General features: G+C 43.7%; 1 long non-coding RNA gene across 2 annotated transcripts in view; it reads right to left on the minus strand.

Moving 5' to 3' along the window:
• Nucleotides 1-280: 280 nt before the first annotated feature.
• Nucleotides 281-18717, minus strand: part of LOC134432211 (uncharacterized) — a 97459-nt gene continuing 79022 nt past the window's right edge. For both annotated transcript variants that reach the window (XR_010031263.1, XR_010031264.1), the window contains one exon: nucleotides 281-1615. This is a non-coding gene — a long non-coding RNA (uncharacterized LOC134432211). The remainder of the gene's footprint in view (nucleotides 1616-18717) is intronic.

Below are 18717 nucleotides of genomic sequence, written 5' to 3' on the forward strand. Positions count from 1 at the left end.
GGCAGAGGTGCTAACCACATTTATTTTGTGGGTTTTTTGGTTTTGTTTTTATGTTTTTGGCTTTGTTTGTTTTTGTTTGGTTTTTAAAAATCTCTTGTAATGTATGGATCTTTGAGTAAGTATGTTATTATTACTAAAACACTTGCAAAAATTCCTAGGTCAGGCTGAAAGAAGAGTGGTACATGAAAGCTTTTTATTCTCTTTTGCACTCACATATTTCTCCATGCAACTCCCCCCCCCCCCTTTTTTTTTAAATAGCCTTTGTACAATGGTAACTGTGCTACTTTCCATCTGAGGTGGGCCATGCCATATTTGGCCTTGTTCTACTCTGTTTGAATGCCTCAGTAATGTGGTACAAGAATATTGCTAGGAGTTTCCTGGGAAGCAGTTCTGTGACTCTTTTCCCATCTTGTTCACAAATACGTCACAAATACCCCAAATGATTACATAATTGTTTTCAAGTAGATGCACAATTATCGTTCTAACACAATCATTAGATTACAATAGTTTATTATCAAGGTGTTGGTTTATAAAGCAAATATACCAGGCTTTGAGATTAAACTCCACCTTTGCACAGATTTGGGCTGTAACACTGACAGGTTAAATGCCCAGAGACCTCCTGAAAGGTGATTTGGTACCTAATGGTACAAATGAAGACTTCCCTAACTTTGCCATCAGGAGTTTAACTGCTGTTGTATCAGCAGCAGTGCTCTTGGTCTCACATCTACTTGCGGACAGAGGCATAGTTTCTCACCACCCCTGTTGTGGAGTTGTGTCAGAGGCAGCGTATTTTACTGGCAGGACTCCAGGTGAACTCTGCTGGTTAACAGGATCTGCTTCTGGACCAGGGCACTGGCAGCATTCTGAACCTTTTTGTGCTCCTCTCAATTCCCAGGCAAAATCCTCTGTTGCACATAACATGTGATTCTCTCACACACAGTTATGTAAATGTTGTTTTTCCAAGCTTGACATGTCACGCTGCTGAGGAGAGGCAGGGGGACAAAATATGTTAGCCGCTTAGCATCCCTATAAAATCTCATTTTATCTGTGAGGAATTGTCTGCTCTTTCCTGTTGGTTCATCTGTATTGCTCCAGAGTGAGGGTGATCAGCAGAGAGACTGATGTGCTCCAGCACTGCTCACTCTTTATGGGTTCCACTTCCTTTGCATTGTTTTTCCCTTGGAGCTTAAAGTGTACAGCTTTTTTTTTTTTTTTTTTTTTTTTCTTTCTTAGTTACTTGCAGCCTATTTCTACATTGATTTCAAGAAATAGGGAAAAATGCTAAATAATCACCAGAAAGAAAAGTCCTTGGTGATTTTTTCTTCATGTAATAAAATTTAAATTGCATGCAATATGTTGCTGCATAGCATAATTTTTATATGTATTAAGCACAAAATAGATGAGTCATTTTTTTAGGACCCTCAGAATGCCAGAAGCATGCTTGTGTCCCTCACACAGTCTCCCTGGCTAAGCATAGGAGGTGTTGCAGTGGTGGAGCTCATCATCCTTGGAATGATCAGGTGCTGGGATGCTTTGCTGTGACCCTCAGTCTCCTGGGCAGGCAGTGGAGAAGATGATGTGAAAAGCAGCAGTGCACTGCTGGCAGCCAGGGTACCTGCAAAAAAGAAGACCTGTAAAAGGAGTATCTTACCAAGGACTTTTTTTATTCTTGCTTGTTGCAAGAGTCCCTGCCTGCTTGGAAAACCAGCTTCTTGTGTACAGAGCTGGAAATGTTTGCCCTGGGATAAGATCTGCAGGGCTTGGAACACAGAACCTTGCTTAACACATTAATTTTTTCTTTCATGTCATATGAAGAACAGAAATACCTGTGATTGCTGGTGACTGCTGAGGGTTCCTGTTAATTTCAGTCTACAAGTCATACTATGAGAGAACCTGATAACATCTGCCATTCCTTAAGTGTAGTATTATCAAAGGTCAAAAGGATAACAGTTTTAGCTTGGACTTCACCAAAGGGAAATATTACAAGGTCTTATATGAAGAGTAAAAGTTTCCAATCATTAAAGGGAAGAAAGAAGAGAACAATTCTAAAATAGTGTCTACAAGGTTAGGGAAGAAAAAAAAATCAACTCTTTACTTGATGTTCATTAGAAATGATAAGTAACTCTAATGGGAAAATAGGAGGTTCATCATCTAGCTCCATCAAGTAGAGAGTTTGGTCATGTCTATTTCCTCTCCTTGAGTGGTCCATCTGTGACTAGTTTACTTGCTGGTGATTGAACTTAAATAGGAGAAGTTAGTGATCTTGTGGAAGTGAACATGCTCAGCTCCTCCTCTAGGGCATGCTGAATTGTAGTATATTTCATTTTGGTAAGAAAGAGAGCCAAAGAAGTAACATCAACTGTGGAGAGTTTAGTTCAAGCATGGCTTAAAGAAAAAGGCCATGAAGCCATGCAATTGAGAGAAAAGTAAAAGGTAGTTGCGAAGCAGTTCCAAAAGCAGTTCCCAACCTGATTTCTATAAACAATTAGACTCTCTCAGGCATCATTGTATAAACAATAAGATTCTCAGACAGTCTTCCCATAACAAGTGAAACACCCTCTCTGGGAAAAGATGGCACCCTGGGAACAGATATGGAAGTTTTGGGAACCTTTCATATCACAGTGGGAACACTGGTTTTATTTTGTGTAAACAATCAATGGTATTGTAAAACAAAAGGTGTGGTTAGAGTTTTCTCTGTTAGCCTATCATGAACCTGGATTTTGGAATATGCATGAAGTTCATTAACACTATTATTTAAACTGGCTGATCGATCAATAAACTTGAGTTCGATGCATCAAAGGATGGTACTTCTCCCCTCACTTCAACAATCAACAAATCCAAACTGTACCCCACTTCAGCATTAAGACCTGCAGGGGTGGGGACAGATGTCCTTGTCCTTTGCTTTGCTGTTGTAAGAAGTTTTAAAGGTTAGTCTGGGATGGAGCACCGAGGCATCTGAACTCACTGTGGGCAGAGGCTGCAGCAGAGCAAGGCTGCAGATGACAGCCTACCCCTTCCTGGAGGCATTGGAAGGACCAGGACAGGGGTGGCCCTCCAGGACCTGTCCCCTGGAAGGGACTTCCAGCAGCGATTGCTACAAGCAAGAGCCTCTTGCAGATTTTGGCAGTCTCCTGCTGTAGGAGGCCTGGGTGAGATTTGTTTCAACAGCTGATGTACATAACCCTGAGCAGAGACACAGGCCCAAGTGACTTCTGTGTCTGTCCTTGCCAAAGTTCCTGCTTGCTTAACCCAGCAAGTGACTTTTCCTCCATGCCTTCCTTGATCAGGCTTTACTGCTGAGACATTGCCAGCCAACTGCCAAACTTCAATTTCTTTCTCTAATCTTTCAAATTCCTCTGTAATCAGCCTTTTAGATCTGCTCATAAGCAACTTTAGATTTTTTGTATCACAAAAAGGAGACTCTAACCCTCAACACAATTCCCTTCATTCAGAAAACTTCAGTTGTTTGATGTTAGCTGAAGAGGTTGCTTAGCATTTTCTTCCCAAACAAGTTGCTTTTCTCTCCCTCTCTGCTTATTTTTCATAATAAAAAATGGGCAAGTGTCACTGACAAAAGACTGAGGGTAAAAACAGTGCTGGGACTGAATTGTAAAATGAGTGAGTGAGGTATACACTGGTATCTGAAGTTGCAGGTTGCCTTGGGTATCTCTTCCTGGAAAGAAGAATTTAAGTTTCCCCACTTCTGAACTTTGCTCTTATGTAAGCACTGATTCCAAACAAAAAAGGAAATTCACGAAATGAGAAAACCTCAGATGTGTCGGCGGCTGTGAAGAGCCGGAAGCACTGTTACTAGAAATCTGATGAGTGATAACAGCACAAGGGTTGAGTGCTTGGGGTAGGCGTGCTCAGTGTTACGCTGGTTTTATAATTTCTCTGAGTGGAACTGGGGCATTAATGCTGCTCTCATCTCTGTAGTGTCTGTATGCTTCAATTTGCTCTTTCTGTGGGTCTGGGAGAGCTCCTCTGTGAAGAGGACAGTTGTGCTATGTTTATTAGCATTGCCTGAGTTTATTAGCATTGCCTGAGTGTGAAAGAAGTGTGTGAAATCTCTCAGGGGCTGCTTGCTGGGTCTGGGAGCTGGTGCAAACTCAGTAGTACTACTCCAATGAATCATGCTGTGCACTGGAGCTGTTTCCATGCTGGGAATAATTTATACAGATCAGGTAGAAAGTTGTGTTTTGTGTTAGTTACTGACTTGTGAAGTGTATTTGGCCAGGGGATTTTCTTTTTTTTTTTTTCCCCAAGCTGAAAATAGTTGTGGTTATATTAGGGCTGTGTAAACTTTCTCAGATTTCTCTGATCCGTAAAAATTAATTCTGTTGGCTTGTGTGTCCACAGCTGTTAGGCAGGCCCTCTTTGGCATGGATTTAGTGGTTTGCTTGAATAAACCAGCAAGGCAGGAAACAGGCATTCAAAGCAGTGGTTTACTGACAGTGAATGCTGTGGAGGGGGAAGAAGAGAGGAGTAAAGATGCAAGCTTTCCAGAAGTGGCTTTCCTGCTCAGACCTATCATCCCCTGAGAGCAGGACAGTAGTCTGTAGTTTTGGGCTGACTGTCTTGCAGTATGGGCTTTACTAACAGGCAGTTTATAAAGCTCTGGCATGGAGCATTGCACAGCCTCTGAATACAGCCTATTGGGAATAGATTTTATGTTTGTTTGTTTGCTTCTTCTTTTCTTAGTAACCCTGCCATTCACCTAGACTTGCTCCATAAAAATCAGGGACATGGCACAGTCCCATCCAAAGCAAAAAACTTCAAATATGTTGTTTGGGACTCAAAGACTTAAATCCGAACCAGACATGATCTTCTATACAAAATTTCTGCAGGTCTTAAATTATTCAGTTTAGATTGATAGTATCTGTTTGTGTCATATGTGAGGTTTAGCTCAACTAAATAGAACAAGCCCAACAATTTTAGACAAACACAGTGCGAAATGAACATCTTGTCCATTCCATTTCTTTTTCTTTTATTGTTTGTTATTCCAGACACAAGCACTGGAGTGAAGGTTACAAAATCACTCAGGACATGCCAAACAATTATAGTCTAATCATAGTAGAATAGCTGGGCAGTGGTGTTCATCAGTTAAACAAATGAAACAACATTTTCACTTGCATGTCCAAGTAAAAATTTGTTAAAGACACTGAGATCTTGTCTGAAGGGCAGAATAAACAGGTGTCTTTTTTTTTTTTATACAAATGAACAAAACAAGACTAAATTCCTCTGAAAAATTTAAAGATTATAGAAACAAACACACAAATCATTTTAGTACACTCTGTTCTTTTTTGTTTTCTTCATTACACACATAGTATCATGCTTGTCTTTACTCATAACTATTGGGCATCTACATTTTTTTTTCTCAAATAGGTTTCCTTTCAATGTAACCTGCTACACTGTGTAGCTTTTGTTTCCTCAGATTGTCTCTTGCACCTTTTCTAGTTTGAGGCAAAAATTTACATAACTCTTTGATTCTGGAAAGAAGTAGTTTTTGCAAAATTACTAATGATCCCTGATAGAATATAATTCAAGTAATACTTGGATTGGCTCTTCTGCAAGGATGTAGCTGTTACTTTAATGACATCTTCAAAACATAAATGATGTGAGAGCCCTGCCTACTGTAAAGACTCTCTCCTTTCAGGATATACAGTGTCTTTGGCATTCATTAATATGCACTGGCACTTGCAGATGAAATGTTTAAATGTTTGATGGTAGACCTCTGTATATTTAGAGTCGGTTTTGTGGATGCATATTTAGCATGTAACTGAATTGTTGATTTTTGTACTTTAAAAAATGCATTTGGATAATGCTTTTCTCATCAGTTAAAATATTAACTTTGTATTGGTATGAGAACATTTTCTAATACCTTTTTTGTGCTGTATCTTAAATCACCTTCTCTCTCCCCCATCACAGCGACATTTGATAGACATCACACTGTGTAGAGTACTTGGAGAGAGGTTTTGAGGGAACTGAGTTAATAAATGGTGTCCAGGGAGGACAAATTCCTCCAGCAGAACCTTGTGGAGGAGGCTGTTTTGTGTCCACAGCTCCACAGCCCAGGAATCCAATGGGGAGGAAAAGCCCCAGAGATCCCACAGGAGGAAGGGCTCCAAACCCAGCCCAGGGTGCTCTGAGGAGGAAAGACCCACCCTGTGCTGGGAAGGCAGCTGAAGATTTAGCCAGAGCTTGGACCTGGTGGTCCATGAGCAGCTTCATGATGAGGAGAAGCCCCACAAGTGCTTGGAGTGTGGGAAGAGCTTCAGCCAGAGCAACAACCTGATCTGCCACCATCACATCCACACTGGAGAGAGGCCCTGTGAGTGTGGGCAGTGTGTGAAAGGCAGCAGAGACAGCTCTGACCTGATTGTCCACCCGATGGTCCACACTGGACAGAAGCCCTATGAGTGTCCTAAGAGTGGGAAGAGGCTTCGGAGCAGCTCCAATCTCCTCCTGCAGAAGTGGATTCACGTAGAGGAGAGGCCCTTCTGCTGCCCCTTCTGCTGTGGGAAGGTTTTCCAGCAAAACTCCAAACTTGTCACCCACCAGAACATCCAGAGCTGAGTGGACCTCCCCCAGCCCACGGAGTTTCTGACCCTCTGAGACCCATAGGACTGCAGGGCTGGGCCAAAGGGGGATTTTGGCTCCCATGGGCTTTTCTGTTGCTGTTGGTGGCTGGAACAAATAAAGGACTGCAGCCAACCCAAAAGCTGGATGGGAGGGGGGAGCTGTGCTGGGCTGGGACCCTCCCCAAGGGCACAGCTGGGTCCTGGCAGGTTAATTAACGCTGACAAGCAGAGCTGGCATGGAGGGGGATGTCCTACTGTTTATTTGCCATGGAGATGGCAAAAGCACTGGGATGGCACCGGACACATGGCCCACCACCATGGTCCCCTCAGTGATACTGAATGCTGTCAGTGACACCGAGTCCTGTTGGTGACAGAGGTTTGGGTGGTGACCATGGGTCCCATCAATGACACAAGACATGCTTGGTGACACTGGGTCCTGTCAGTGGCACAGGATTTGAGTGGAGTGACACTGAGTCCCATTGGTGGCATGAGGTTTGGCTGCTGACACAAGGTCCTTTCAGCGACACTAGGTCCTGTCCGTGACGCTGGATCCCTTATGGGGATACCTGGGTCTGGTTGGTGACCCTGGGTCTGGTCAGTGCTGCCATCTTCTCACATCCCTTCCCACGAGGAGCAGACCCAGTCCCCACCAGTGCCACTGGTGCCACAATGTCCCCGACGTGTCCTTGGTGCAGTGTTCCCACTACATCCCCTTAGCCAGGGCAAAGGATGCCAGTGATGGTGCAGCTCAGGATCAGCGTGTGGATGTCACAGGTGCCTGCAGGGATCACCACACCTCAGCCTGTACCCCAGAACCCCCCATGATCCCCCAGGGAACCCCCAGTCCCCCTCCCTGCTGTGCCCTTGTAGGTGCTGATGGCCTCAAGGTTCATGAAGTGCAGATCCTGTTGCCCCCCAGCACGTGCCGCACGTCCCTTGCCATGCCCAGCGCAATCCTGCATGAGTTCTGCTTCAGCATTGACATGATCTCGGAGGCAGCCTGTCACAGACATCTTTTCATTAAAAGCCTTTCATTAGGATTTCTCCTGCTGAAGCTGAGAAGTTTCAGCAACAAATGTAAACAATGGTTATCTGCTGCTGAATGCAACAGGTGTGTCCGTGATTGGTCTCCTGTGGATGTTTGGATTTAGTGACCACTCATGGCGGAGCTGGGTCTCGCAATCTGTCTGAGACACAGATCTTTCTTATTCATTCTTTTCTATTCTTAGCTTAGCTAGCCTTCTGAGAACTTTTCTTTTTATTTCTTTTTAGTATAGTCATAATGTAATATATATATCATAAAACAATAAATCAAGCCTTCTGGTCATAGAATCAACATTCTTGTCTCTCTCTCATCCTGAAAACCCTTGTGACCGCAGTCACAGCAGCCCTATGGGGACACAGACAGGGACACACTGACCCTCTCCAGACCCCCCAGTAACCCTGGGGACAGTGCCACCCACCTGCCCTTGTTCTTGATGCAGCCGAGGTGCAGGCAGGCGTGATTTCCATCACCATGTCTGCCAGCTTCCTCTGCACCAGCTGGTTCCGGGCCAGCGGGCCCCCAGACCGCTTCCTGCAGGCCTGGGCAGGGGGGCAGTGAGGTTTGGGGTCTGAGGGGTGGTGGCCCTGCTCAAAGCACCCCCAGACCCCCGTTATCTGTCGAGAACATATTGCTGCACTGTCTCCAGAGTCCAGGGAGGGAAACCCTTAATCAGGAGGGACACCACACTGAGGTGTTGTCTTCCTGTGTGGATGGGTACTGTGGCCTCTTCACCTTGTCAGTGGGATGATCAGGGGCCAGGTGGCACAGCCAGCAGTGTGTCTGGCAGCACACACAGCTCCCTCCTGTGCTGGTGCTGTGCCAGCCGATTGCCCTGCTCGTGAGGAGCCTGGCATCCCGCCCTGCAGAGCTGTGGGACAAAGTCCCTGGGACTGGAAAGCAAGACCTACTGCTGTGACACAATTTGAATACTGCTGTTTTCTGTGATAGCTTCTTTCCTAGGGGCATTTCTAAGGTGCTGTCTCAATTTTAATTGATTTCCTTAACTCTCCTAAAGTTTTATAAACTGTGATTAGCAAATCCTCTCATCCTGGCAGGCAGTGATATTGCAGCAGAAGAAACTGTGATGGTGAAGGAAGTGATTTGCCCAGGGTTACAATGCCAGTGTCAGAATTTGTGTGTGAACTTGGACTCTGCAAACCACCTCCTCCCAGTGAGGATGGCCAAGCAGAGATGGCATCTGTGTCTTAGGAACAACATTACTTTCCCAGTAGCAGGGCTGGGATCTGGGCTAAGTACATCCCAAGTGATACACTTTGCTTCAGGCTCATTTTGCCAGGGGATGAGTCTCCTTCTTAATGTGACCACCTCTATTCTGCTTGACATGTCTTTTAAATCAAAAGAGGGAAGAAGAATGAGATTTCTCTTGTGGCACAAAGATGTGAGTTTCAGAACTTGTCAGAAAATATCTTGTGCCCCAAACTCTAAAGATACATCATTTTGCAGCTGTTTCAAGAGATTAGAGCAAATGTTTTGTGGGAATAAATGTCTACTTAGATGTGGCATTTCAAATGAAACCTAGAATGTCCTCTTTGACAATTTTAGCTTTTGTCTTCCCATCTGGAAAATGCAATTTCTCAGTGGCATTAACTGCAGTTGCACGAAAGTCACTGGACTGGTGTTGACTTGCATTTACTGAAGATGTCTGGATTAATATTCAAGGAGTAGCTGAAAGTGTGGCTTTTTTTATTTTGTTGTGGTGTACATTGGTAAGATTTGTCTGGTAAGCTGTATTTGCAGACATTTCCGTATATCTTTAAAGATGCATTACTTTTATAACTTAAATGGGGAAAAACTCAGAGAGTGGAGTTTTCTGGCGTATCTAGCTGTATAATAAACCATGTGTTTTCCTGTTGCATGGTTATCACCACAAGTTGCTCCCCTTGCTGACACAGTGGCACTGGCAAAAGTTTTGATGCGCAGCCTTTTTTGCACCCAGCCTTTTTTTCCCTTGCCTGCTCTCTGTGTGAAGCAGCAGATCAGCTCATATCACATTGAAGACAGTCAGACTCCAGCTCGGGCAGCTGTCAGATGTCTACTGGTTTTACTGGATCCAGCTGTCAGATAAAGGTAATTAATTATTCTTAAGTGGTTAAATGACAACTGTAGTCCCTTGTCCCACCTGCTGTATGAAGCTTTCTGTTTAGGAAAAATTATTTAATTAATTTGTTCTGTACAGCATAGAGAAATCTGGGGTGTAAGTACTGCTGGGCTGTGTAATTCGCACAGCACAGATAATGCAAAGTTCTTAGAGAATCCTTACTGGTGAGGTCATGCCATGGAAGGAAGTTAAATGGGGATGCCTCACCTCTGTTCCTGGGAAGACCATGGAAGAAATCCTCTATAGCTGTGCTGAGGCACATGGAGGACAGGGAGGTGATTCAAGGCTGCCAGCATGGCTTCACCAAAGGCACGTCCTGCCTGACCAACTCCGTGGCCTCCTGTGATGGAGTGGTTCCATCAGTGGACAAGTGAAAGGGCCACAGATGTCATTTATCTGGACTTCTGTAAAGACTTTGACACATTCCCCCTTAACATCCTTCTCTCTAAACTGGAGAAGTGGAGAGAGATGGATTTGATGGGTGGACTGTTTGGTGGATGATAAATTAATTGGACAATCACATCCAGGGGGTAGTGGGCAATACCTCAGGGTTCTAATGGAGATTAGTGACAAGTGGTGTCCTTAAGGAGTCTGTATGGGGAGCAGTGCTATTTTATCTCTTCATCAATGATATGGACAGAGGGATTGAGTGCACCCTCAGCAAATTTTTAGATTACACCAAGCTGAATGGTGCAGCTGAAGGCTGGCACACCTGAAGGATGGGATGCCGTCCAGAGGGACCTGGAGAAGCTGGAGAAGTGGGCCCATTGGAATCTCCTGAGGTTTAACAAGACCAAGTACAAGGTGCTGTACCTGAGCTATGGAGAGCCCCAGTATCAGCACAGGCTGGGGATGAACAGATGCAGAGCAGCCCTGCCCAGAAGGGCTTGGGGGTGCTGGTGGGTGAGAGGCTGGACATGAGCCAGCCATGGGCACTCCCAGCCCACAGAGCCAAACGTGTCCTGGGCTGCATCCAGAGCAGCGTGGGCAGCAGGGCCAGGAAGGGATTATGCCCCCCTGCTCCCCTGTGCCCCTACCTAGAATGCTGTGTGCAGCTCTGGGGCCCCCAACATTAGAAGGATATGGATGTGTTGCAGCAGGTTCAGGGGAAGGGCCACAGAAATTATCAGAAGCCTGAAGCACCTTCACTGTGAGGAAAGGCTGAGAGAGTTGGCATTGCTCAGCCTGGAGAAGAAAAGGCTCTGGGGAGACCTTGTTGTGGACTTCCAGTATTTTAAGGGGGCTTATATGAAAAATGGGGTGAAGCTTTTCAACAGGACTTGTAGCAGTAGGCCAAGGGGCAATGGTTTTAAACTAAAAGAAGGTAGATTTGTATAAGTTGTAAGGAAGAAATTATAACTATGAGAGTGGTAAAACACTGGAACAGGTGGTCCAGAGTGGTGGGAGATGCCACATCCTCTGGGAACATTTCAGTCAGATTGGATGGGGCTCTGAGCAAGCTGAAGGTGTCCCTTCTCATTCCAGGGGTGTTGATGACCTTAAAAGATCCATTCCAACGGAAAGAATTGTATGATGCTATGATTCTGTGTTTTGCTATTTTTCAATATAAACATTGAATACCATGTCTGAAACCTGCCTTGAATATGCAAAGTTTGATTTTCTCAGAAAATATCTGGGAACTGGATGTCCCAGCCCACTGCTGCATCAGAGATAGAAAAGCTAAGATAATTCACACACATTTTACAGGTAGTTTCCTGAAAAATGGTGGAGAGAGGTTTTTTGTTGTGTGCTGCATCTAGCTGAACACTTGCAGATTGATTAAAATCTTCCCCTTGGAGATGACACTGCATATGAGACTCCCTGTCTGCTTCTGCTTTGAAGGTAACTGCTCAAACCTGCTTTATTTAAAAATGAGAATTTCCTCTGGGCAACATTAGAATGTAAGTGTTTTTTCTAACTCCTGAAATGTAATCCATTTGCTTCTAGCCATCAGTTGGATCCTGCTGTTCACTGGGTAGAGGTGATGAACTTAAATGTAGGAAATGAATGTCCTGGTACCAGACCACTTGTAGTCCTGGAATTTTTTTTTTTTTTAAATACCTATTCCAAGTAGTTTCCTGCTGTCTCCTTTGTTTTCTGAACCCTGACACAGAGCTCACTATAAGATGTATTCTCTAATAAGAGGTTGATTAAAGTCTCTCTCTCTGCAGGAACGAAGACAAATAGGTTATTTTCCTGTGGACCACTTCTGTCCCGTCCGTCAGTATTTGATAGCTTTCATGCCTGGGAGCGGTGCTGCTTTGGAGGAGGGTAGCTGCAAGCTGGTTTTGACTCTGGGGGATTTTCTCCACACTTCCCTGCAGAAGGAGTGAAGGGGGTCTGTGCTCCTTGCTGGAGCTTCCCAAACTGTGCAGGAAATGATTCCTCTCCCCCTTGAATGCAGCTCTCTGATGTGGGTAGGGGGCTCTTGTTTTCCTAGTGCTGTTTTGTTGCTAAGACATCTTGATAAGAAGGAAGGAGAGGGGAAGCTTCAGAAAGAACGCCACCACAGCAACAACCAACAACCAACAAAATCAATAGTAACAGTAATTAAAAAAAAATCTTCCCAAGCCTTCTAATTTTTCTCTTTTAATATAACAAAAATCTCATGGTAGTTGTTTGTTTCCTGCTTTTTCAGGAAATAACTTGTTTGTATGCTTGTGATTCTTTATACTTGTGGCTCTTTGTACATGCCACTGTATGGTTTCTAGTGTTCTTTATGGTATGCAATCTATTATTTATCATGATCACATTTCCAGTCTTTATTCTTTTCTTTTTACACCGATTCATCAAGATACCTGTACTTTCTGTATGTTCTGTTTCCAGCCTCTTCCAGAAATACCTGCATACTCTTCAATACATAGGCTAGATTATATCCTGATGATACTGAAGTAAAAACTGAGTTGTTTACACTTCCCACTTGAGCAGAACAGCAGGTGACCTGTGGTCATACTGCTCTCCAGTTCTGTATTAGGGAAAAAATATAGTTATTAGCATTTGGGGTAGGCAGTTTAAAATCAAATGTGTATAATTAAGGTCAGCACTGAGTCAGCCTTGAAGGCTGTGATTCATCTGTGATGCCCTGTGCCTTGCAGAGTGCAGCCCCACGTCCCAGCCATCCCTCTCTGTGGCTGCCAAGCTGAGCCCCTGTGGGGGTGAGGGCAGGGCACAGCGATGTCTGCATTTGTAAGCTATACAAGGAATATATGTAAGGAATGCTCCCAGGCCCTGGAACCTGGCAATCTCTTAAATTGCTAAAACACTTGGAATTTCAACCTATGTCAGAGAGAGCTCTCTGAGAAAATTGCCAGGCACTTAACTTGAAATTTCAAATTTGGCATTTACTCTGTGCCAAAGGTTGGCCATTCACATGCTTGATTTAATCAAGTAGCTGCAGCTACTGTCTTTTGCCTTTTGCTGATAAACAGGCAGGCTCAATACTGGTAGCAAAGTGTCAGGACATCTGAGATGCCCTCCAATAGCAAGTTCTTTGTCAGAAATGCACACACCACAGCTCACTAACTAGTTAGGGAGATTAGGGAAAGGCAGTTTGACTTCCTCATAAAATCCAAAATAAAAATCGGGCAGGGATAGGGAAGCGTCTGTTGCCTTTTGGACACAAGAGCCACTGCCACAGGGCGTGGTGGGACACAGCAGACGCAGGCAGACACAGGGTAGTGCCCTGCAGAGGGTGAGCCCCATGGCCCTCTGTGCAGGGTGGGCTGGGACCTGGCCAAGGGGACGCTGTGGGGCCCTTCAGGAGCACAGGCAGCGCACAGGCACAGGGGTAAGGCAGGCGGATCAATGCCTTGGGGCAGATTTTGGCTGCGCTGGACATCCAGCAGGGGCAATCCAGCAGGGACACTCCATCAGAGAGTTTTAATGATGCTGCTGCCATCAGCAGCGTTTCCTGTGAGCGTGCTACCTGGCTCCCTGCATCTGGGCTAACCAGCTGTCTGTCCTCCTCCTTTCCAGGGCTGCTTTGTTGACAGTGATCTCTGGTGAGTGTGGTACACTATGAGGCTACAGTCAGTCCATCTGCTTTAATGAAGACCATCTTCCTTTGTCCTCTTCTGAGCATGTTTATCAACCTCTTTCCCATGGTGAAATGGCTTTCTTTTGGGTTTTCTCCTGCTCACCAGGGGAGGGAAGATCTATGCATGCATCAGAATTTTTCTCAGTTCCAAGTGAAATATGACCACTGGTGGAAGTCTTTTGCCTTATAGAAGTTCATTGTACGTGTACAATGCACCTGTACAATAAATACAGGATGAATACATAAAAGTGCTGGAGAACTACAGCCCAAATAAAAAAGGTCCATCCAAACAAATGGTCTTTGGTTTGGCTGGGCTTTATATGTGCCCTGCCCATGATGGAGAGTATTCTTGGTGTAATAATGAAAAGAGCAGCATCAAGAGTAATGTGGCAGTGAATGGTATGCCTTGTGGTTAGAATTCAATTAACAGTGTTTGTATTTTGTTTGAGAGGCATGAAAAAAAGAAACAGTAGGCTGCTTTGGGTATTCCAGTACAACTTGGAAAGTAAGCAGGCTACACTTCCTACCCTAAACAAACAAACAAAAATACCTGCAAAAATAAAGAGGTTTTCTATGAGACGCCACAGAAAACCAGTCTAACTTTTTGGAAGCTGAGCTATTTAAATCAAATTACTTTTGGCAATGTCATAGCTATGTATGAAACTGCCAATAAATGACAGAAAAAAACCAACCCTGAGTTAATTTTGCTTTTATAAAGTTTATAAATATGAGTAATGGTTTAAGTTGCAAAGCTCTTGCTGTTGTCAGCTGTTTGTTCCCCAGTGCATAAATCTTACTATAATTAGAAGTGTATATTTAACACATGAATTTTTATCTCATTACACTTCAACATAAGTGTAAAATCTTGGTTTTCTGTAATGTTTTGTTCCTGGAACATGTAGTTCTTTCAACACTTTCATTATAATATAATTGGTTACTTACTGTTGCAATAGAATTTCATAGTGCTTAGAAATGGGGTAAATCAATAACTTTTGAGAGAACCTGATTTAAAAACTGTCTGTTAAAAAACTTTACTAGATATGTTAATAGGCTTTCCCTAGTGGATGACTGGATTTTTGTGTTTTGTCACACTTACCTGAATTTTTCTAGCTATGGAAACACTCAATCTCCTGCAAGTTAGAGAACATTATAAATACTATCTTCTAGAAAAATAGCCTGTGAACAGATTCTTTCATGGAATGGACAGGAATATGAATCTTCTCCTGCATGGATTGAAAGAGGCTATGTTCCAACTCCCTGGTTTATTACAGTCTGACTTTTTGTAAGAGGATTTCTTGGATGTAACCTATTGTTTTTATTCTCTTTTCCTCCCCCTTTACTCTTTTCAAACCTTCAGGCAATATTGAATGAAAAAACCTTTTCTTTCATGTGTGTTTTTGCCAGCACAGGCACTGAACTCTAGTTTTCAATGGTTGTCTTGCAGCTATAACTGGTATAGAGACTACAGAAGGTGATATTTTGGTGGTTTGTTTGTTTGTTTTGTAGTTTTGGTTTGTTTTGTTTGGGTTTTTTCCCCACTTGGTTCATTTGCAGTGTCTTGAGTCCCCAATATCAAGCAGTGGCCTCCCTAAATGTGGGAAATCCTTCATTGATATTATATATGCTGCAGAAACACTGATAAAAACATCACCCAAGCACTGATTCGGGGTGTACCCACTTACTGTTTAGTCTTTGTAGTATTGAGATGTTGCATTGAGAGTATTGAGCTTTTGAGATGACGTAGTGCAGCTAGACCTATCTGTCTGTGGTGCCTATAGAGACCTATCTGTCCCTTTTGGGAATCCAGATACAGTACTGTGTGCCTTCACAGGCCATCAAAATACTATAATCAAGGACAGGGGTAAGCAGAAAGCTCACTGATGGTGCTGTGTTACAAAAAAAAAAAAAAAACCACAACTTTTGTTCTGTTTAATTTTTTTTCTTAAAATAAACATGCTTTTATTTGCTTGTTGACTGGTACATCCTAAGCAAAACTGAAGGCTTTTGAAAAATAAGGTAAATATATTAGACTGCTCTTCAAGAGGGTATTTATTAATAAATTGCTAAAAGCTTTTAGGGAGAAACTGTACTGAGCTACTAATGACTTTTCAGAATTCTCTTGTGAAATTTTTCTTGGTAATAGTTTTCCCTCTCTCTTTCTTTCCTCTCCACAGTGCAGCAGTTTGTTTGAGAGCTCCCCTTGACCTTATGCCTTTACTATACTTGAGAGCCCACCACACACAGTCTGGGGGGAAGCACTGCTAGGGGTGGCCACTCAAAGGCCCAGTCCCTCTTGCTGTGTTTCGAGCACTGCAACGTGCAGGCTGCTGTCCCAGTTTAGGGCGCTCCATGCAGATGGGGAAGGGGAACTGTCAGGTTGAGCTTTTGTCTCACCAATTTCCAGTCTAAACAGGAGAGCAGAAGGTAGTGCTCTAAGGACTAGTGCACTTACCCTTGAGCAGAAGAAGAGGAAAAATGGTGAAAGAGAGCATTTTATCTCAGAGTGCGGGTTTGGAACTATTTGCAACTATAACTATCCACTACTTTAGGAGTGGATAAGCAAGAGGGAATGATAAGACCCTAAAAAACTCTGCTCCAGGTGCTGTGATAGTAAACTCCAAACAGGATATGTGGCAAATATAGGAAAAAAACCCTCCAAACCAACAAACCACAGACTGGAGACTAAAAAGTAAGTTTCAGTGGCAACAGTTCCTGCCAGAAGAGATAGCAACACACGTGACACATGTAGATAGCAGGTTTTATGGACTAGAAAAAGCTTTGAAGGAAACACTAAAAAAAATAAAAGGGAGGAGGGGGGATAAATAGAGGGAAAAAAAGACCTTATTTGATTTCTAAGTTCCTTAAGCAGTAACCACATCCTCTCTCTTTCCCAGCTGCTTTTCTTTAACCACCCAGCTAGTGTTGTTCATATGGGCAGCGCTCACATTGAGAGTGAGAACTTGTCACTTGGCCATGATGAGGAAACACTTCCTCCTGACCTTTCCCTTTGTGTGTTTTCATAATGTATGGCTGCAAAGTTTGTTCAGCTGTTGGACTGGGGTCAGTGTACCACCTTCTAGTTCAGTTATGTCTTAAATCTGGCAGACCAAGGACAGACCTGATGTATGCAAGAAGCCAGGGCAGGGAACATTGCCCTCCTCATCCACCCACACAAGTGGTTTTGGGCATAAGATGAAGAAAAAGAGTCCTTAGAGCTGAGTTGTGTGCTGGCCTTTCCAAGTACAGGGAGGGCCTATGAAAAGCTTTCTAATTGCCAAAATTGTTAAAGTCCATACGCCACAACATCCCCTCTGCTCCCTTAGAAGTGTCTGCTGGAAGGAAGGACTACAACCAGCCCACAGGTGCAGGTGTTGTGAGTGAAGGCAAACACTTTGAAGATGAGGGCCTGCTCCTGGGAAGGGAGGGTCTGCTGGCAGCAGCATCCCCTGGGCAGCCTGTGCTCACCCTGCAAGATTAGCGTCCTCCCTGGGAGAAGCACTGCTGGTGCGGGGGTTTGGTTTTTGGAGACTGTCAGAGGTTTTATCCCAGGTATGAGAGAGAGACAGCAGCTGTAGATCTTGCACAGAAAATCCCATAAGGATAGGACCCTGCTTCCCTGGATTGAAACTAGGGATTGCTCTAATTAGTAGAAGAAGACAGTGCCAATTTGTCACCTTGAATGGGTCTTCAGCAAGTGGTGCTATTTTGCAGCTGAATTGGTTAAAGTTCCTTCCTTTGCTCTGCTGAGAGCTGAGAACTGAGTTGGCTACCCACTGCAGCTAACTTTTTAAGGGATTTGCACAAATGCCTAGTAATGCAACCAGAAAAAATGTCTGAAAGGTGACAATATTAGATGACATATTTGTTCGCAGAAATGTATGGGAACTTAGAGCATCTTTAAGGGAAAAATATATAACATCCCCCCCCCCCCCGCCTTTTGTTGTTTCTACTCAGCTTATTTTATTTCCTTGCAAATGCTTCTTTACCTCTTAGTAATTTTCCCTTTACCTTTCTCTGTTACAATATTTGGTCTGTTTGTCTTCTTGAATAATAGTTTTAAAACACAACTAAGTAAAGGATATTTTCTGAATTGTCAAGGAGTGGACAAGACTGAGATAAAATGATTCAAGAATCATATGAAAAAAAGCTAGATATTTTCCAAGGTTGCCCCCTTGCAAGTCAGTTTTTAAGTGTTAGTTTCAGGATTTGCTGTGCACTGCATATGGGGAGGGGAGGACTGCTGTTGTTCAAAGGGAATCTATTCGGTAATACACGTGGAAAACCCACCACAACACATCTTTTCCCCTACCAAGATGAGAAAGAGGGTGTTACAGCAAATATCACAGAAGGATCTTGCTGCTTGTATGAGACAAAAGAGAACCAGCTGGGATGCTGGAGCTTGGAGAGTGCAAGTGGCAAATCTAATTGATGTGGCATGGCAAAAAGCAAATGCCTACATGAACAATGGCTCGTGCCTTGGTTGATGTCAGAAAGTTTGCATCAGTGTCAGCACCAGTGGGAAATATGTAGCTAATTTCTTTTGTCAGGATGGAATCAAGGTCTACAGAAATCTGGGTTTGGAATCCAGAGAAAATGCTGTTATTATTAGGGGAGTGGGATGCAACTGACAGTGTGCAAGCTTAGCAGTGTCCTCACAGGTTATCCAAGCACCTAATGGAAAAGTGGCTGTCATGCCCTCTGTACAGAGTAACCTTTGTCTCAGATGTGCTTTTGTTAAACAGTAATTGTGGATGAAACAAAAACAAACCTCTGCATTCTCCTCTCTCTATCTATTGGTTCTGTTACATGCCCAAACAGGTAAAACAGTGCTTAGCAAGCTAGCTGCACTTTGATTTTGCTGCACTTACCCAGCATCTGAGAAAACACATAACAGTTTTGACTGCAAGGGTCAGTTGCATATTTCTGGGAATACTGC

The sequence above is a fragment of the Melospiza melodia genome, chromosome Z (assembly GCF_035770615.1).
Source record: "Melospiza melodia melodia isolate bMelMel2 chromosome Z, bMelMel2.pri, whole genome shotgun sequence".
Taxonomy (NCBI): domain Eukaryota; kingdom Metazoa; phylum Chordata; class Aves; order Passeriformes; family Passerellidae; genus Melospiza; species Melospiza melodia.